The sequence below is a fragment of the Asparagus officinalis genome, chromosome 7 (genome assembly GCF_001876935.1).
Source record: "Asparagus officinalis chromosome 7, Aspof.V1, whole genome shotgun sequence".
Taxonomy (NCBI): domain Eukaryota; kingdom Viridiplantae; phylum Streptophyta; class Magnoliopsida; order Asparagales; family Asparagaceae; genus Asparagus; species Asparagus officinalis.
In genome coordinates, this window is record NC_033800.1 from 31,586,435 (window position 1) to 31,608,942 (window position 22,508).

A 22,508-nucleotide genomic window follows, 5' to 3' on the forward strand; every position below is an offset into this window, starting at 1 on the left:
CACTGTCATTCCTCCTTCGCTGCCCGACCTCGAGACCACACCGTCCGCGCCCTCGTCGACCTCCTCCTCGAGCTCCGCCCACTTCAGATACACCGTTGACTACCCCGCTCAGACCCGTCGTACCCCATCTGCAACGACATTACCGCTTCATCATCAGGCCCCTTGGCCCCGAGGCAAAATCCCGCTCCTCTTGACTCGTCATTTCCTTTTTATATCTGTCATTAATTAGTTGCATAGATTAGATTGTGAATTGTTATTAACTGTGTGGGCTTGTTGATGATCATATTGATAATGATGTTAGATAAGTAATTTAAAGAAATAAGTATTTTGTGTAAAAGTGGTTATTTGAGATGTTTTTAAAAGAAAAATATATTTAAAGATTATTTTTAGAATTATTATGATGAGAAAAGGATTAATTAGAAAAATGGGTTGGTTTTGAATAATTATTAGAATAGATAATTTTAAAGTATTTATTTCGGAAAAGGGGTCATCTTGAGTTGTTAAGTTATTTCCGTCAAAAGAATTATATTTGAAATTATGATGTTTTAAAAGAATTTATTTTGTAAAAGGAATCATTTTAGGAAGACTACAATAATTTAAAATAAATTATTTTGGAAAAAGATTATTTTTTCTAAATTACATATTTGGTTGTTCATAAATTTATGACTCTTAATTTCGATTACCTGATTTGCCATGATATTATTGTACATGATCAGTTGTTTTGTTATTATTTGCTGTGATTGAGAACCATTAGTAGTTTATGACTTAGTGGCCTCGTGTGTCATGAACAGACTTAGTGACATGTGTGAGTTAGTTGACTGGGTTAGGTGGTGAACCCGAGTTTCAATGAGGATTATGGTTGACCTAGAAAAACGAGAAGAGTTGGGATGGGGAAGTCAGTGTTCATGTGATCGGATAAGACTGTTGATGTATCTTCCAGGCTCGCGCCAGTGAATTCGTGTAGTCACTGGGGTTGGTTTGTTGGGCTAAAGTGAATTTGTGTAGTCACTTTAGTCAGTGAGTTTGTGTAGTCACCCGAGTTCTGCTTGAGTTTGGATCAGACCGAAATCGGATTGCGTGTAGTCCTCTAACCGATTCGTGTAGCGGTATTGGATACACGTAGAGGATTTATGAACAGTCAGTTATCCGGTAATATGAATGTTGACTCTGTGTGAGATGTGACCAGCGACCTGTTATAGAATGGTTAGTTACATGACCTCGTTATTTAGATGATTTTTGGATTCTTATGAGATGTAGGCCAGTTGTGTTTCTTTTCATACATAGATCGGGATTAATATTTAATTATCTATAATTTGAGACATACGGTATATACATAAGGGTTTTCTTGTTTGGATTATTTCGCTCGACGTACTACGTCTCGAGTTGTAGATTTTTAAGTATTAATTCCATCTAGTTGTATGACCTTGTGACTTGGATGATTAGACTGATCGCTAGCTACATGATGTTGTTACCTGATCGATTATGGATGCTTTATGTTATCATGATTTAGTAGTGTTTTTATGTTGATTTGTGGATTTCAATTGTACGTTCTTTTGTTGTTTCTGTTATCGTATCGTTTTTCGCATTGGATTTCCGTTCGTTCTATTTTCTTTGTGGGGTCGGGTCTTGCCGTGCGTCATGCACCTGACGTACACCTGTTTTCTCTGGTGTACGTCAGACTTAGGAGAAGAACAGGTTTAGCAGGAGCCAGAGGATTCTCAACAGAAGTGCCATGTAGACAGAGCAGAAGAAGAACTGAGCTTAGTTATTTCTTTCAGTTTGCTTTTGTAGCATTTCCTTTTCTGCTTGATCATTGTATTTTATTTTCTCCAGTATTCTTTTGTTCAGATTTTGTATAAGGGCATGTTGACCCGTATTTTTTATGTCTTGGATGATATTCTATTTGTGATATGTATCTTTTTCATTCTGAGTTTGTCTATTATATTCTTGCTGATTGTGATCGGGGACCTGTGACTTTGTATTGTATTTATTTCCAGACGCTTAGCGTATTGGATTGAGAAGAAAAGAACAAAAATGATAGTGTATATTTCTTCTCAATCTAATACGTCGCGGGCTTGTTCACGTTCCGATTCCCGGGTGTTTTGGGAAGCGAGGCGTGACAGGTTTTTTTTTGTGGCCCATGCAGGTCACGGTCCCAAGTTTCCACCAGTGAGAATATAATGAATAATTTAGATGCATATCATGGTTTCATCCACAAGACTATTCTTAAGCCATTATCCTATTTCTTGATAGATTTCGTTTCGTCCCTATCTTATCACTTTTTGACTCTGGAGTTTTCCACGGTTCTTGTCCTATCGCTTCGCGATTACCCTCTATTTGTATAACTTCTCTTTCCTTATACCGGTCGTTATTATATCTGTTATTATTTTTACAACTATATTTTCCTTGATTTGACTTATATATCGTTTGATTGTATTGATTTCTGTGTTATTTATTACATTATTTTATGTATCACACACAGTGTTATATTGTGTTTTTCAAAAAAAAAACTATTATTTATATATTTTTAATTGTTCAAATCATATCATTAAGTGTTTTACATTACTCTAGACTCCACATGTACATTGCATAGTATTTTTGATATTTAGATTATTTTATTATGTTTAATTATACTTTTGCATATCTATATTGTTTATGTGTGCGTTTTCTATTATATCATCTATCTTTCACTTATGATCTAAATTAGTGTATAGTGTTCATATTTCGTGATATACTTTAATAATTTCATGATTTTAATATTCCACATATGCAGTATATTCTTATCCTTTACATTTTCAGTACATAGTTTTATTATCAGTCAGTTTTGTCTTGTTTAGGTTGTTTTAGTATGTTCACATTGGTTTCGTTATTTCTAAGAGCCATATATTACTATTTTGATATTTAAGTAATTATTCATATTGTTAGGTTTGGAATTTGAGTTACTAATTATATATGTTTTGTTATATTATCTCATATCATTAATTATATTCTTTTATAACTAATATAAAAGATAATTTTAAATAGCGTTCGTGGGAGTGCATGGTAATTACTCATGGGTTGTCTATAGTACATTGCACATTTGTTGTTAATTGCTTCGTTTTCGATGTGTGTTATTTTGTTAATTGTAACAATATACATTGTATACATATGTTATTTTTAGTATTTATTTTATGGTATTTTAGATTTTATTTCCTTTTATTGTATTATGGGTTGTTCATTCTTTGTTCATTATTTCGTTTACTTGTGTTGTGTTTTATCTTTTCATCCTTTATACTTACTATTCCCTTTTTCATTATAGTGTATTCACGTATGTTATTATATTTACGATGTATACTTTTATTGATTTATATTCAATCATTATTTCTAGTAACAAATTAATGTGTTTAATCTTGTTCTGTTTCATGTATTATCAGTGTTTATTTTCACGTGTTCATCAATCATTCATCGTACGTTTATCTATAATATATCAGTGTTTTATTTTACAAATGTATGCCTTCCTATGTTTTCATTTGTTATAGATCTAGTTTATCTTCCATAATCCATATTTTATGTACTATACATCTTTACTTATGAATATTTATGCTTATTGTATTTATGTGATTTTGACTACTATGCAATAAATTGATACATCTGAATTGATTTTATACAGTAATGATTATTATTATTGTATCTTGTTTATATTTATTATTTTACTTTATGGACATTACTAATATTTCAAATGTATTATATTGTTGTCAAATATATATAATTATGTCCTTATTATGTTTTATATAATATGTTTATTTTGAATCACTTGTTGCCCTTATGTCTATTTTATCATATAATATTTTTGTAACTATTTTCAACATAGTTTATCTTGTTAGCATGATTATACTATGAGTATTCAGACTTTTTATGTGATTATTATTATGTATGTGTTTTTATTTTAATGCTTATTATACACAATGATTATATTTGATATATTAAATAAACATGTTTAATATTGATTTAGTATTGTGTCTTGTATAATAATTATTCATTGTCATATGCACTCAAAATTATTGCTTATAACTACAACAATTTTATTGAATTTATCATGTTATATCCTTACTGTTTACTGTATTTGATTATTACATCTATTGCTTCTTTACATGTATTTATGTTTGGACTACCTTTGACATGAGTTGCTATAATACTATCTTTGAAATTTTTCATAATTGTAATTTCTTATTTTCGATACTTGAGCCTTATATGTCGTATTTGGTTGAATGCGATTTGCTGATTATATTCATGTGTTTTGTTTGTAACTATACTTTTGTATATCTCGAATGTTTATTCTACTAACTGATCGTATGATATTTCTATTATAATTTAATATTTTATTATTATTTTCATGTATCTTATGTTGTACATTATGTCTATCTAAACTATATATACGTTTGATTCTTTACTATTTTGATTTGCTTATATAATCTTCAAATGTTTCTTTTGCTTTTGCTTGTATATGATTCATCTGTTATTTGTATTGTATATTTATGTTTTTGTGTTTACCATGTTTATCATCTGCTTACGGATGATTGAATTATATTTGTTGAGATTTTTGTCTTTTATCTTCTTTATTATTTATATTGTTGAGTTGATACACTTTATCATATATTCTAGTGATTGACAAGTGTTTGAATTATGTATTTATATTTCATGTCATATTTTTATACTATATATTGTTATATTTTATCAGTTATGTGTTATTGATTATATTTTAACACTATGGAGTGTCGTCTTATGATACTATATTAATAATTTAACACTGTGGTGTGTCGTCTTATGATACTATATTAATAATATCGTGTTGATCTTATATTTTTCTGTAACTATATATCGTTGTTGACTTTTTACTATTATGCTATGTTTGACTAATACTTATATTTTTGCCTATGCCTAGATATTACGTTATATTATAATTTGTTACGTATTAACTATATATTTACAATATACATGCTTCTTTATGTCCGTGCAATCTCTTTCAATTATGTGTCCACTCGCATTATGTTATACTTATCTCATTCTTATTATTTATACTCATTACCTGCCTCGATGATATCTTTTGAAAATGAATGATCAAGTATATTTTTTCGGATTTTGTATATTGGTATTTAACATGCCCTTTCAATTATCTGTACTTCCATTAATTTTGATTTTATATTATACTTTTGATTAATCATGTGATGTTTTATTATGCTACATGCAAATTGCATATTGTGTGATTTGTCTGTGTTAAGATTATATTTTATTTATACACTATGATTAATGCTTGTGTATATTTATTAACCATTTATTGAATTAGTTTAATGATTAGTATTGGTTTTGTTTTGTTGTGGTTAATTTTGTGTGTAGTGTATGCTTTGTATTATTGTATTTGGCTACATTTGTTATTTGTATGCTGAATCTCAGCTGTCACATCTTACATATTATCTTGTGTCATTATTGTTTTACATTCTCCTTTGTTTATGGATATCGTTCCATATCTCTGTCCTTGGATTTTGTACATCACTTTCATTTTAAATTCTGAGGACGGAATTTGTTTTAAGGGGGGTAGGATGTAATCACCGTAAATTTCTAATACGGGTTTAAATAATTTCCTAATATTTAAATATAAAATATTATTTTTCTAAATGAGTATTTGTATTTTTCCTAATTTCTCTAGAATTTTCTACGATTTAAAAATACAGTATTATTTTATTTTAATGGTTTTGCTAATTATAAATTTAATTGTTTCGGTAAAATTTTTAAATTAATAGTTAATTATTCATTATTGTTATCGTTATTGTTATTTTAACCATAAATTTTAATATTTATTAGAATAAATTTTATGATATTTTTAAATTATTTAAAGGGGTATTTTTCCCTGTGTTTTTCTTCTCACCGGTATTTCACTCTGTATCTCTCTCTTAATCTCTCTCTCTCTCCCCTACCCCACTTCCCCAATTCACTCCCTAAATCCCGCACTCCCATCACTTCGTGTTCCCCCAACTCCTCAAAAATCCCCCACGTCACTCTCAATCTTACTCTCATTTCTCTCTCTCTCACACTCAGTTCTCACTCTCTCTATCACTCACGTCTCTCTCTCTCTCTCTCTCTCTCTCTCTCTCTCTCTCTCTCTCTTCTCTCTCGAGTTCTCGATCTAACTCCAGCCACTTCTCTCTACGCAATAACATACTCCCCAGCTCCTTACTCACATCGCCACGCCTTAACCGTCTCGCCCCTTGTGCACCGCCTAGAGACCCCAGGCGCCGCCCTCCAAGCTCCCGCCGCCCTCTCCGCCGCTCCGAAGCCAAAGCTCGAGCTCGACAGCTCACGCGAGCTCAGTCCACGCCCCGCTCCGCCACAGCGAGTCGGTCCCCGTCCCCGGCCCAGAACCACCCCGCGCCAGACTCTGCCTCCCTCTCCTTCATTCTCCGACCGCTGCGTCATACAGTCCGTCCTCTCAATCTCGCCCGCAACCTCCTCGCGACGCTGTCGCTCGCGCTTGCCCGAGCTCCGACATACGAGCTCTTCCTCCGACGAAATCCGCCTCCACTCGCCCGACACCGAACTCCGACAGACCAGTCGCCCGTCAACCCGGACGACACCGACACCGACCAAGCCGCCGACAGACCCGTTGGCATGCAGACACACTCCTCCTTTCCCCACTCGCTCCCAGCCTCATCGCCATCTCCTCCTCCGTCGCCGCTGCTCGTACGAGCTCACCGACGGCTAAGCCAACGCACTAAATAACCGGCCGATGCCACCCACCGCCAGATCTTCCACGCCGCTCGGTGCGACCCCCTGCAACCACCGCCGCCAAAAGCCGCCCTCACCGCTCGCCGCTCGAACCCAGCCATGCCAAAACCCTGCTCACCAGCTCCCGATAGCCTCTCAGAACGCTCTCCCTTCGCCCGTCATGCCCAGTTCGCCCAGATTCCCCACCGCCAGGCTGTCATTCCTCCTTCGCTGCCCGACCTCGAGACCACACCGTCCGCGCCCTCGTCGACCTCCTCCCCGAGCTCCGCCCACTTCAGATACACCGTTGACTACCCAGCTCGGACCCGTCGTACCGCATCTGCAACGACATTACCTCCTCGTCATCAGGCCCCTTGGCCCCGAGGCAAGATCCCGCTCCTCTTGACTCGTCATTTCCTATTTATATCTGTCATTAATTAGTTACATAGATTAGATTGTGAATTGTTATTAACTGCGTGGGCTTGTTGATGATCATATTGATAATGATGTTAGATAAGTAATTTAAAGAAATAAGTATTTTGTGTAAAAGTGGTTATTTGAGATGTTTTTAAAAGAAAAAAATATATTTAAAGATTATTTTTAGAATTATTATGATGAGAAAAGGATTAACTAGAAAAATGGGTTGGTTTTGAATAATTATTAGAATAGATAATTTTAAAGTATTTATTTAGGAAAAGGGGTCATCTTGAGTTGTTAAGTTATTTCCGTCAAAAGAATTATATTTTGAAATTATGATGTTTTAAAAGAATTTATTTTGTGAAAGGAATCATTTTAGGTAGACCACAATAATTTAAAATAAATTATTTTGGAAAAAGATTATTTTTTCTAAATTACATAGTTGGTTGTTCATAAATTTATGACTCTTAATTTCGATTACCTGATTTGCCATGATATAATTGTACATGATCAGTTGTTTTGTTATTATTTGCTGTGATTGAGAACCATTAGTAGTTCATGACTTAGTGGCCTCGTGCGTCATGAACAGACTTAGTGACATATGTGAGTGAGTTGACTGAGTTAGGTGGTGAACCCGAGTTTCAATGAGGATTATGGTTGACCTGAAAAAACGAGAAGAGTTGGGATGGGGAAGTCAGTGTTCATATGATCGGATAAGACTGTTGATGTATCTTCCAGGCTCGCGCCAGTGAATTCGTGTAGTCACTGGGGTTGGTTTGTTGAGCTAAAGTGAATTCGTGTAGTCACTTTAGTCAGTGAATTTGTGTAGTCACCCGAGTTCTGCTTGAGTTCGAACCAGACCGAAATCGGATTGCGTGTAGTCCTCTGACCAATTCGTGTAGCGGTATTGGATACACGTAGAGGATTTATGAACAGTCAGTTATCCGGTAATATGAATGTTGACTCTGTGTGAGATGTGACCAGCGACCTGTTACAGAATGGTTAGTTACATGACCTCGTTATTTAGATGATTTTTGGATTCTTGTGAGATGTAGGCCAGTTGTGTTTCTTTTCATACATAGATCGGGATTAATATTTAATTATCTATAATTTGAAACATACGGTATATACATGATGGTTTCCTTGTTTGGATTATTTCGCTCGACGTACTACGTCTCGAGTTGTAGATTTTTAAGTATTAATTCAATTTAATTGTATGACCTTGTGACTTGGATGATTAGACTGATCGCTAGCTACATGATCTCGTTACCTGATCGATTCTAGATGCTTTATGTTATCATGATTTAGTAGTGTTTTTATGTTGATTTGTGGATTTCAATTGTACGTTCTTTTGTTGTTTCTGTTATCGTATCATTTTTCGCATTGGATTTCCGTTCGTTCTATTTTCTTTGTGGGGTTCTTGCCGTGCGCCATGCACCTGACGTACACCTGTTTTCTCTGGTGTACGTCAGACTTAGGAGAAGAACAGGTTTAGCAGGAGCCAGAGGATTCTCAACAGAAGTGCCATGTAGACAGAGCAGAAGAAGAACTGAGCTTAGTTATTTCTTTCAGTTTGCTTTTGTAGCATTTCCTTTTCCGCTTGATCATTGTATTTTATTTTCTCCAGTATTTTTTTGTTCAGATTTTGTATAAGGGCATGTTGACCCGTATTTTGTATGTCTTGGATGATATTCTATTTGTGATATGTATCTTTTTCATTCTGAGTTTGTCTATTATATTCTTGTTGATTGTGATCGGGGACCTGTGACTTTTCATTGTATTTATTTCTAGACGCTTAGCGTATTAGATTGAGAAGAAAAAAAAATGGTAGTGTATATTTCTTCTCAATCTAATACGTCGCGGGCTTGTTCACGTTCCGATTCCCGAGTATTTTGGGAAGAGGGGCGTGACAATATTTAACCTCTGGGGATCATGTTAACCTTCGGTTTCTTGCACTTTAACCTTCGGGTTCTTGGACTTGTTTAGCTTACTGGCTAATTCAAGACTTATTTTCTTAAACTTGGACATACTTTGATTGTTTTCATTTTGGAGTACAACTTGTGGAGGGTATTTTCTTGAACATTAGTCGTCTGTTTCAAGATGGCCGGATCTGAGAAACTCAAGAATTCTGAGTTAACGGTCCAAAAAAAAATTTCGGAGATATTTTCTGATAGAATCACTGACCGAAAACTTGATGAAATTAACTATTTCCAGTGGAGTTAATGAAATCTACCTAGCAGGCCGAGGCAAAACTGGCCATTTGTTAACAGACCCTCTTACTCTGACACCAGAATCTTGAACATTAGACGATAGTGTCCTCTTGCATCAACTTGTTATACTATGGAGTCTAAAATTCAGGATTTAGTTCTTCATTGTATGACAGCGAAGGAACTTTGGTGTTTTTTTTTTTTTTGCAAGATCTCTATGAGGGTAGCAGCAATATTAATCGGGCATATGAAGTAATTCAAGAGCTCTTTCGTAAGAAACATGATAGTAAACCCATGGATGATCATTATGGTGAGTTCAATCGTCTAGCTGAGGAACTTCGTCAAAATTTTTCTATTACTGAGGATGTAAAACAAATACAGAACCAATGGAACAAACTTATGGTACTCACCTACTTGGGTACCTTAGATTCCATTTACTCATCTGCTCGACCACAAATCATGGGGAGCTTCGCCATTAGTTCTCTAGCTGAGACTTATCACTTTCTGAAGAACGTTGTCCCTGCACAGCCACTCACATCCACTGCGGATCGCTCTGCGCTTGCCACTCAGAGTTGGCAGTATTATGGGCGAGGAAGTCATACTGGTGGTCCTGGAAGAGGTAGAGAAAACTTTAAAGGGAGAGGAGGTTATCACACTGGTCATTCTGGAGGTCAAGGTGATCAACGAGGTGACCGTGGAGATCCATCTCAATGCAGACATGCTCATGACAATGACTCGGTGAAAACTTGTAACTACTACCGCCAGCCAGGACATCTCAAATATAATTATCCTGAGTTAGAAAAGAAGAAGGCTAAGGGTGCTTACATGACTGCTCAAAACAACCTCACTTCATCTAATAGTGAAATTCAATCACAGTCACTCTTTCATAATGCGGAGCTGCAACGTCAATTTCAGCAATTTTAATTATTTTAGCAGTACCAAAGTTCACAAACATCGTCTTCCTCTTTATCCGCTACTCTCAAAAGTGCAGGTACCCCTTTATCTTTACTTACATCATCTTTGTCTCATACTTGGATTATAGATACAGGTGTCATTGATTATATGACTGGGAACCAAGGTATCATGTCCTCTTTCTCTCCTACATCTAATTCGGTTATATTAGCTGATGGTTCACGTACACCTATTTAGGGTGTCGACAACACTAATCCTACCCCGAGTCTTCACATTTCCTCTGTATTCTATCTTCCTAGTTTTCCTTATAACCTTTTATCTGCTAGTATGATTACTAAATTACTAAACTATATTGTGACATTCTTCCCACACATTGTGTCTTTCAGGACCTGGTCACGAGGAAAACGATTGGGACGGGACATGAGCAAAACGGTCATTATAAATTGAATTTGGACGCCAAATATTTAGCTTGTATCGGAAACTCATCAGCTCTATAATACCACTGTCAGCTAGGATATCCCTCTCTTTCTCTGCTCTCAAGCTTCTAAATCCTCAGTTCAGATCTCTTTCCTTATTAGAGTGTGAGTTGTGTCAACTTGGCAAACACCATCATATATCTTATTCTAATTGAGTCAATAAGAGGGTTGCTAAACCATTTGACCTTGTTCATTCTGATGTCTGGGGGTCATGCCTAATAACTTCTAAATTAGGATTATGATATTTTTTTCAGTTTTGTAGATGATCACTCTCGTGTTACTTGGTCTGAAGTCTTTTCTATTTTTAAACTTTTTTATTCTGAAATAGTCAATCAATTTAAGACTTCGATAAAAAATTTCTGATCTAATAATGCAAAGGAATATTTGGATGGCAACTTCACTAGTTTCCTTGAACAACATGGAATCCTTCATCAGTCTTCTTGTGTTTACACTCCTCAGCAAAATGGAGTTGTTGAACGAAAGAATAGACATCTCCTTGATATTACTCGGACCTTGCTATTCCATCGTCACGATCATTGATGGTTTGATTTCGAGTTTCTAAAAACCTATAGTTGAAGTGTGGTGACCATCTATAGTTCACTGTAGACCACCGATGGTTCGAAATGGATTCTCTGAATTTCTCTGATTGTTCACTATATACCATCGATGATTCACTGTAGACCATCAATGATTCCAATGCTGAAATCAGCGTAAATACTAATTTTTGCGTCGTTTTGCATCATAACCTTCGTATACGTGTTTTCACCTGTACTATATCATCTCAAACAAATATTAGTACCAAACGAGACTTTTGTTACTACTCAAACAAGAGTCATTATACATACTATATCGTAAGAAACAACCCCCCCCAAAAAAAAGAAAGTTCCTTCTGACCTTGTCTAATCACTTGATAAGGCATTTGGTGACTTTAAAGGACATATAGTAAAGAGTCCCAAAGAATTTTAGGGGGAAGCTATTAACAGCATGTTACTTGATTAATCGAATGTCATCTTCTGTTCTGCAAGATAAAATCCCTTTCAAAGTTCTATACCTCAACAATGATCTCTTTCCGCTTCCTTCAAAGATTTTTGGCTCTATGTGTTTTGTTCATAATCACAGTCCAAATAAACAAAAGTTTGACTCTCAGTCTATTAAAGATATTTTTCTTGGCTACTCCCGAAAACATAAAGGTTACAAGTGTTTCTATCCGTCCCTCAATATCGTCTCGTGTTATCTGCTGATGTAACATTCTTTGAAGATAAACCCGGTCATTCTAGTTCTCCATCTCCATTATCATCGAATGAGTATAACTATTTAATCCTGTAAGAGTCATTGGTTAACGGTGGTGATTCATCCGCTGACAATACTATTTATGCTACTGGCAAAGACTCAGCTAGGTTTAACGATCCAATTCAAGTTTATCACCGTCGCTCCGCTCCTGCTCCTATGCTAACATCAGCCTCAACACCACGTCCTCCGCCCGAAGAACCTGAATCAGTAAGTGTAAATTTATCCCCTTTTACGGAAGACCTTCCTATTACACTTCGAAAATGGACACGAACTTGTACTCAACATCCTATTTCTAATTGTCTCTTATGATCGCATATCCTCCACCTTTCGATCTTTTATTACTTCCCTCGACTCATATTTGGTTCTCAAGAATGTGTCAGAAGCCATGTCTATTCCAGGTTAGAACCAAGCAATGCAGGGCGAAATGAGGACCTTACAACAGAATGAGACTTGGGATTTGGTCCCACTTCCATCAGGAAAGCGGCCCGTCAGCTGCAAGTTGGTGTACACTGTCAAGTTGAATCCTAATAAAACTTTGGCACGCCTGAAAGCCCGACTGGTTGTTAAAGGCTATTCACAGATGTATGGTTTGGATTACGTAGATACTTTCTCTCCGGTGGCAAAAATGACATCTGCTCAGATTTTTGTTTCGTTAGTAGCGATAAACCACTGGTCACTTCATCAGTTGAACATCAAGAATGTATTCCTTAATGATTTTCTAGATGATGAGGTTTACATGGAGCAACCACCAGGTTTTGTTGCTCAGGGAGAGAATGCGAAGGTGTGTAGGCTGAAGAAATCACTCTATGGTCTAAAGCAATCTCCGAGAGCCTGATTTGGATGTTTTGCATCAGTTATTCAGGAATTTGGGCTTTGTCGTGCATAAAAAGACCACTCTGTCTTCTGGCGATTTCAAAATGAGAAACGAATTCTGCTAGTTGTCTATGTGGATGACATTGTAATTACAGGGGATGATGCTTCTGGTATTGACGGCCTGAAGAAGTATTTACAGACACATTTCCAAACCAAAGATCTTGGTTCCCTAAAATACTTCCTAGACATTGAAGTTACAAAGTAAAGGAAAAGTATTCTTCTATCACAAAGGAAGTATGTCCTGGACATGCTCTCAGAAGCCAGGATGTTAGAATGTTGCTTCTCTTCAATGGATGTGAACTCAAAACTACTACCAGACCAGGGGGGTCTTCTTGAGGATGTTGGGCAGTATAAGAGATTGGTGGGAAAACCGAATTATCTGACGGTGACCAGACCTGACATCATATTCGCAGTCAGTGTTGTGAGTTAGTTCTTGTCCGCACCAAGAAATACTCACTTGGATGTAGTAATGAGAATTTTAAGGTACTTGAAAAAGGCTCCGAAATGAGGAATTCTCTACTCAAATCAAGGACACACCAGAGTTGCAAGTTTCTCTGATGCCGATTGGGCTGGATGTAAAATTACCCTAGAGGGGGGTGAATAGGGTATATGCTAATCTAATCTGATTTAATGCTAATTTAAAAACTTATTAACTAATATATCCTAACAATGTGATATACAATGAGATATGCAAGGATATACAATTAAACTAATGGTGATATAAACATGAGAGAAAGGCGATATGAAAATATACAAGAGAATAAGTGCGCCAATGCCAAACTCAAACACAAACAAATGATCACGGAGTACGGTCACTCTCGATCTACGTCTCTACTCCTCACTCTTGAAAAGAATCTCCACTATCTCAACCGATTTTTAACGTTCATCGAAAACGTTTACAACTCACACAATCGGTTTTCTAGCTCACCGAATACTTTCACAACTCATACAATTGCAATCATACAATACACCCTCTAAGTGTTGGCCTAGCCCGTGTCAACTTCCTCAAGTGCTTGTATTTACCACATTTCTCTAGGCTTTACTACCAACGTCACTCCTCTTGGAATTGACCCCGTCTCTCACCACACACTCCTCTCAGTGTCCTTGTGTATTACAATGTGATCTCTCGACAATTAGACACAAGTACAAAGTGTTTCATTCTCTAATACAAGGATGATAACTCAATTAAGCTCATTCTCAATGTTACAACCCCACAACCTAATAATTATATAATATGTAAAAATACTTAAGCTCCAGGGGTACGTGTGTAAATAATGAGCAATAATCAAAACTAAACTCAATATGAAATCTAGCTTAATGAAATGGTTAATCAACAAACATATATAAAGCTAGAAATTGAGTTTAGAGAAAACTTCTCTTAAAAACAAGAGTGAGAGGGAAAGAAATTGAAGCCCAAACACGAAAAGAATGATCTCCTCTTCCTCTTGTGAAAACCTCTTCACATAAACACATGAAAAAACAAACTCAAAATACCCTTAAACTCTTGTAAACTCAAAAGCTATAAAACCGATAAATGGGAAACTAGTATATATGTATATGTATATAACTATCAGTTTCATATTTATATGATTTAAACTCAAAAGCTATAAAACGAAAATGTGTAAGTGTGTATAATGTTTGAGTTTTAAGTATCAACACACAAAGTATAAACCTAAAACATTATACCTAAGTTATTGATCTTCAATAAAGCTCGTCTTGGTTGCGAATGAAGCTTGATCTTGAATTTAACTTTAAATTACAAATGGCTTCATTCCGATATTCCGCTAACCTCCATTGAATGTCATCGTTAAGGCGCAATCCATCCAACCTCCAACATTAGGCTCTTCGTATAAAATACCTAACAAGCAAAAACAAATACTCGACAAACGTTGTTAGGAATTGTTTATTAATCATCAAAACTAGATTAGATAGTAGGCTCATAAACATGAGACCTAACAGGATGTCCTTTTGATAGGAGATCGACTAGTGAATATTGTGTTTTTCTCGGAGGAAATCTGGTGACATAGAAGAGTAAGAAGCAAAGTGTTGTGTCTCGATCCAGTGCAGAATCAGAATACAGAGCTATGGCAAATATGACACTAGAGATGGTTTGGATCAGAGATCTATTGACAAAGATTGGTCTCCCTCCAGAATATCCCATGAGTCTATATAGCGATAATAAAGCATCAATTCACATTGTTGAGAATCACGTGTTTCATGAGAGAACCAAGCACATTAAAATCGACTGTCATGTAATCCGCAAGAAGCTCAAGGATAAAATAATCACGGCAAAAATGTATCGACAGTGTATCAGTTGGCAGACATTTTTATAAAACCACTTGGTCGAACACGAGTTGACTTTATTTGTGACAAGCTAGGTATGCATGATATATATGCTCCAGCTTGAGAGTGTATTAGAAGAGAGTATGAGTACTAGTTTAGCATTAGTTTAGTCCCACATTGCCTGTGAGACTAATTTGTAACTAATTCATCTCTATAAATAATAAAGTATAGAGTGAGGGAAAACTCTCCCAATAAACTTTTTTCTCTCCAAATCTTAACAGTAGTAAGGCAGCACATTCTTATCTACTCATTCAAATAGGGGACCACATTTACATGGATTAGAGAGTGGATAGGAATGGGTCACCTCACTACCAAACACAAAATTTATGCTTCGTACCAGGTTAATAAGTGCAGATGGTTACATAGGATAAGAATATATCTAAATATGTCTAATAATAACAATAAAATGTAAATAACTTAAAATATCCCCTCAAACTCACAGTGGTATGAAAAACACAAGGTTACATGAGAAAAGCCAAAGCTAGTAAAGTATGAACCTCATAAGAAAAGCCAAAGCTAGAAAAGTATGAGCCTGGATAAAAGAGCTAGAGTATGGAGACAAGATCGGCAAGACAAGAATCTAACAAATTGACATCGACAAAGAATTTTAATGGAGATTAGATTGAACGAGGACAACGTTGCAAAGAAAATCTCAATGGTTGATGCCGGCTCCGAGATATAGAAAGAGGAGAGTTGTTCTCTAAGATTGAGAAGCTGACTCTGGTATCATGTTAGAAAAAACAATTATGTTTATTTATCTTCACAATAGCATGCATGTGATATCCCATATATACACGAGTTGTTATATAGGTCAAGCACTGGTGGTTGCGTAGGATAAGTGTATTTCTAAATATATCTAATAATTAAAGTAATATCTAAATACCTCTAACAGGCACAAATCACCCAGATAAAATTTGTGTTAGTTTGGGTGTAGGCCAAACTCACCTTGCAGGCGAGTGCGAGCGTGAGCGACCCCCCTTGCAGGCGAGATCCGATATCGAGCTCGAAGTCCAGAAGCAGGCTAGCTTCTCGAGCTGGCGATTTCGAACAGGCGAGTTGAGGAGATCAGGCGACTTCTCTGGCAGGCGAAGTTGAGGGGGGAGGGGCCAAAATTGGTCTGCAGGCGAGATTGAACGCCCGCTTGGCTGTCGCCAGCCTGTCGTTGATTTCCCCTATAAAAGGAAACCCGAAACCCTAGCCCCCTTCGCTGTGCTTTTCCCTTTCTCTCTCTCTTTGATTCCAGGCGGCGGCGGCGACTGTTCCCAGCTCCTCCTCGTGTTCGTCTTCAAGCGGCGACGAATTTTTCCTTCGGTTCTCTTTGATCTCCAGTGCCTCTCACGCGATTGAAGGGGGGGTTTAAAGAAGAGGGAAATAAAATAGAAGAGGGGTGATTTAAGAGGGGTGATTTAAGAAGTGGGGGAATCTTACTATAGCTATAGTAACGATTGTATTTATTGAGGAATTTCAAGTTTGAGATTCGCTCTTAAATTGTAATTTCTTGTTGAGATTAATAAGAAAATTATTGTGTGGCTCCCGAGGACGTAGGCAGTTGCCGAACCTCGTTAAATCTTGGTGTACTTTCTCTATACCGCGTTTCTGCTGCATTAGGGTTTCAGCGTTAAATTCCCTACAACTGGTATCAAAGCGTGAAACGATCTAGAGGAAGTCAGATTCGAGTGGGAGCCATGGACGCAGATGAAGGAAAAATGAGACTTGAAAAGTTTGATGGAACGGATTTCAGATTCTAGAAAATACAGATAGAGGATTATCTATATCAGAAAAATCTGTATCAACCACTATCGGGGAAGAAACCAGATTCTATGAAGGCAGATGAGTAGAACCTTCTAGATAGACAAGCCCTCGGAGTTATCAGATTGACGTTGACTCGCAATGTTGCGTTCAACATAGCGAAGGAGAAGACCACGGCGGGTCTTATGGCAGCACTCTCAAACATGTATGAGAAGCCATCAGCCGCGAACAAAGTTCATTTGATGCGGCGGTTATTCAATCTGAGAATGACGGAAGGCGCGTCAGTAGCACAACACCTCAATGAACTCAACACGGTCACAACTCAATTGAGTTCAGTTGAAATTGAGTTTGATGAGGAAGTTCAGGCGTTAATACTTTTGTCTTCCCTACCAGAGAGTTGGAACGCTACAGTCACAGTTGTGAGTAGCTCGTCGGGAAGCACGAAGTTGAAGTTCGACGACGTTCGTGATCTGGTTCTCAGTGAGAAGATCCGACGAAGAGAGTCGGGTGAAGCTACAATCTCTTCAGTATTGCATACAGAGTCAAGAGGTAGAAATTCAACCAGAGGGAACGGGCGAGGTAGATCAAACTACAGAGGTAGATCAAAGGATAGGAGGTCTAAGTCAAGGAATCCAAGCAACAGTTCGAAGGCTATCGAGTGTTGGAATTGTGGAAATACCGGGCATTACAAGAATCAATGCAAGAGTGCACAGAAGGAGAAGGAAGCGAAAGCAGAGGTGAATGTCACTTCCACCTCAGGAGGAGACGACGCATTGATATGCTCTTTGGAGAGCAATGAGGAATCTTGGGTGTTAGATTCAGGAGCGTCGTTCCATGCTACTTCTCAGAAAGAATTCTTCGAGAAGTATGTTCCCGAAAATCTTGGATATGTATACCTTAGTGATGATCAACCGTGTGCTATTGTGGACAAAGGTGTGGTAAAAATTAAGTTGAACGGGTCAGTATGGGAGCTGAAGGATGTTAGGCAAATTCCCGACCTGAGAAAGAACTTAATATTCGTAGGCCAGTTGGCTGACGAAGGATACACCACGATCTTCCATGGAGATGATTGAAAGATCTCAAAGGGCGCAATGACGATTGCCCGAGGCAAAAAGACTGGTACCCTGTATATGACAGCAAGTGCACGTTGTTTAATCTCAGTTGCAGCAGACAATGAGACTTTAAAGTTGTGGCACCAGAGACTCGGTCATATGAGTGAGAAGGGGATGAAAATCATGAACACAAAGGAAAAACACCTAGGCCTAGAATCAGTTGATTTAGATATGTGTGAAGAATGCATACTTGGAAAGCAGAAGAGAGTTAGCTTTCAGACAAGTGGCAGAACCCCAAGGAAAGAGAAGCTAGAGCTTGTTCACTCAGATGTGTGGGGACCAACAACCACCGCGTCCATTGGTGGAAAACACTACTTCGTGACTTTTATCGATGATCACTCTCGGAAAGTATGGGTCTACTTTCTGAAGCATAAGTCAGAAGTATTTGAAGCTTTCAGGAGATGGAAAGCTATGGTCGAGAATGAGACCGATCTGAGAATAAAGAAGCTCAGGACCGACAATGGCGGTGAATATGAAGACACCGGATTCAAGAAGTTCTGCTATGAGCACGGGATCAGAATGGAGAGAACCGTGCCAGGCACGCCTCAGCAAAATGGTGTAGCTGAGCGGATGAACCGAACGTTGACAGAGAGAGCCAGAAGCATTCGGGTACAGTCAGGCCTACCGAAGCAGTTCTGGGCAGAAGCGGTCAACACAGCAGCTTACTTGATCAACCGAGGTCCATCGGTTCCATTGGAACACAGAATACCAGATGAGATATGGTGCGAAAATGAGGTAAAACTCTCACATCTTAAAGTTTTCGGTTGTGTAGCTTACGTGCATGTTAGTGATCAAGACAGCAAAAAAAAATGCACTTTCATCGGCTATGGTGAAGATGAGTTCGGCTACCGCATTTGGGACAACGAAAACAAGAAAGTGATCAGGAGCAGGGATGTGATATTCAACGAGAAGGTGATGTACAAGGACATGCACAAGACTGATGACTCAGAGAGCGAGTCAACATTTATAGATGTAGATGTTATCCCAGGTAACCTCTCGAAAGAACCCAATGCAGAGGGTCCTCAGCTAGAAGAGCAAGTTGGACAAGATGGTGCGCAGGAGCCCGACGCACCAGCTCCGATATTAAGAAGAACTTCTCGTCCTCCTGTACCCAACAGGAGATACATGAACTATCTGTTACTGACAGATGGTGGGGAGCCTGAAAGTTTTGATGAAACTTGTCAGAGTGGAGATGCGAGCAAATGGGAGCTTGTCATGAAAGATGAGATGAAGTCTCTCATCTCAAACCAGACGTGGGAACTAGCTGAGTTGCCCACGGGTAAGAAGGCACTCCACAACAAATGGGTGTACCGAGTGAAAGAGGAACAGGATGGCTCCAGAAGATATAAGGTCCGATTAGTTGTTAAAGGTTTCCAGCAGAAGGAAGGAATTGACTACACCGATATTTTCGCTCCCGTGATGAAGCTAAATACTTTCAGGACGGTGATGAGTATTGTAGCAATTGAAGATCTTCATCTCGAGCAGTTAGACGTGAAGACGGCGTTTCTTCACGGAGATCTAAAAGAGAAGATATACATGCACCAGCCAGAAGGTTTCTCAGAAGCAAAGAAGAAGAACCTAGTGTGCAGACTCAAGAAGAGCTTGTATGGCCTGAAACAAGCCCGAAGACAGTGGTATAAGAAGTTTAACCGCTTCATGTACAAGGAAGGTTTCCAGAAATACAACGTCGACCGCTGTTGCTATTTCAAAAGATATCAGTCCAGTTATATCATCCTACTGCTGTATGTTAATGATATGCTGGTTGCAGGTGCAGATATGAAAGATATCAGGAGTTTGAAGCAGCAGCTGTCAAAAGAGTTTGACATAAAGGACTTGGGTCCAGCGAAGAAGATCCTTGAAATGCAAATTATGAGAGATAAGAAGAGAGGTCTTTTGCAGTTATCTCAGGCAAAGTACATCAATCGTGTTTTGTAGAGATTCAACATGGGCGACGTCAAGCCAGTGAGCACATCCTTGGCCAGCCATTTTCGCCTATCAAAGGATCAATCTCCTCAGTCAGAAGAAGAGAAAGAGAGTATGGCTCAGGTCCCTTACGCCTCAGCTATCGGAAGTTTGATGTACGCAATGGTATGTACGAGATCAGACATTGGCCATGCAGTGGGAGTGGTCAGCCGGATTATGTCGAATCCAGGAAAAGCTCATTGGGAAACGATCAAATGGATTTTGAGGTATCTACGAGGCACCACACAGAAGTGTTTGCACTTTGATAAGGGAGAGGTGAAAGTGCAAAGGTACGTAGATGCAGACTTCGGTGGTGAAGTCGATCACCGAAAAAACACCACCGGCTATGTATTCACTGTCGGAACTACAACTGTTAGTTGGATGTCACAGATACAGAAAATTGTCACTCTGTCCACTACAGAAGCTGAGTATGTTGCAGTTACTAAAGCCAGTAAAGAGATGATATGGCTTCAGGGTTTGTTAACAGAGCTGGGATTCAAACAGGAGAAAAATGTTCTGCACAGCGATAGTCAGAGTGTGATCCACTTGGCTAAGAATTCCGTATTTCATTCTAGAACGAAACATATTGCGCTTCGGTACCACTTCATCAAATCCCTGTTGAAAAATGACGTGTTAAAACTGGAGAAGATTCCAGGAAGTAAGAATCCAACAGATATGTTAACAAAGACGGTGACCGTTCAGAAACTAGAGTTGTGCGCAACTTCAGTTGGCCTTCATGCATAGATGATGAGGGCGGAGCCACACAGGAGATGATGCTTGTAGGAATAGCCTGCTGATGGCGGTTTGGTCTCCAAATGGGAGATTGTTAGTTTAGGTGTAGGCCAAACTCACCTTGCAGGCGAGTGCGAGCGTGAGCGACCCCCCTTGCAGGCGAGATCCGATATCGAGCTCGAAGTCCAGAAGCAGACGAGCTTCTCGAGCTGGCGATTTTGAACAGGCGAGTTGAGGAGATCAGGCGACTTCTCTGGCAGGCGAAGTTGAGGGGGGAGGGGGCGGATGATTTCCCCTATAAAAGGAAACCCGAAACCCTAGCCCCCTTTGCTGTGCTTTTCCCTTTCTCTCTCTCTTCGATTCCAGGCGGCGGCGGCGACTGCTCCCAGCTCCTCCTCGTGTTCGTCTTCAAGCGGCGGCGAATTTTTTCTTGGTTCTCTTTGATCTCCAGCGCCTCTCACGTGATTGAAGGGGGGGTTTAAAGAAGAGGGAAATAAAATAGAAGAGGGGTGATTTAAGAGGGGTATTTAAGAAGTGGGGGAATCTTACTGTAGCTACAGTAATGATTGTATTTATTGAGGAATCTCAAGTTTGAGATTCGCTCTTAAATTGTAATTTCTTGTTGAGATTAATAAGAAATTTATTGTGTGGCTCCCGAGGACGTAGGCAGTTGCCGAACCTCGTTAAATCTTGGTGTATTTTCTCTATACCGCGTTTCTGTTGCATTAGAGTTTCAGCGTTAAATTCCCTACAATTTGTACTCTCAATAAAGAGAGATGATTTTATTTAAAAAAATTTATTAGTTTATTACTACTCTAAAAGTCTTCTTATATTTGGTAAGAAGGGGGTTGTTATGCAATTTCGGTTGCTCCAACATAGCGGGATACAAGGAAGTGAGACCCGGATTGTGGAGGGCTGAGTAGGGTGTTCCAGAAGTTGCTGAAATTGCGAACTTTTTTTTAGAGAAAGAGGTGCAAAGTAGTCGCCATGATATTCGGGAGCCACGTACAAAGCATGTATATTTATTATGTTACCAAAACAATAAAAAATTCAAATACGTACTCAATAATAATGGTAAAAATAATCAAATGCTATAGTTAAAGAACAAAGTCAACGAAGCCCTAAGCCTATCGTAAACCAGGTTCCCCCTTCCAACCCAGGTTCAACTCAAACTCTACTCTCAAACACAATGCCAGCCTTTGAGCGAATTAGATTGGTTGGTTTTGGCTGAGCCCAACCCAGATGCATCCTTATATCATTGCTAATATGCCACTAATTTACTTACCATCTGGTAAAGGTATATCAAGGTGAACCATCACAATAAACTTGCCCGAATACCAAATAACTAGTGTACCAAAATAACTAAAAATAATAATTGCTTATCATATGTCACTGGTTAAAGGTTAACATATTTTATAACCAGTTGCTATAACTAACCAGCACAATCCCTTCTCAAGCTTCTTCCAGAATCATACTACTTATCATGTTCTATACAACAAACATAGGATCCAGACTTCACAGGCAAAACTGAAGTTCCTGCTTAGCCCTTTAATGCTAATCACGATTGAATTACGACATTTATAAAGTAAGTGAATGTTATTCGCGACAAAATAGCTCACAAGTCCAGAGCATTTGTCTTCAGCATGTTACTGACAATAATTTTCCTGATTGAATATCTTAATTTCAAAACACCAACT

At 38.2% G+C, this 22,508-nt stretch overlaps 1 long non-coding RNA gene across 1 annotated transcript in view; it reads right to left on the reverse strand.

The window, feature by feature from the left end:
• The window catches only part of LOC109848278, a 38,692-nt gene that overhangs the window by 4,481 nt on the left and 11,703 nt on the right, over nt 1-22,508 (reverse strand). The window lies entirely within an intron of this gene.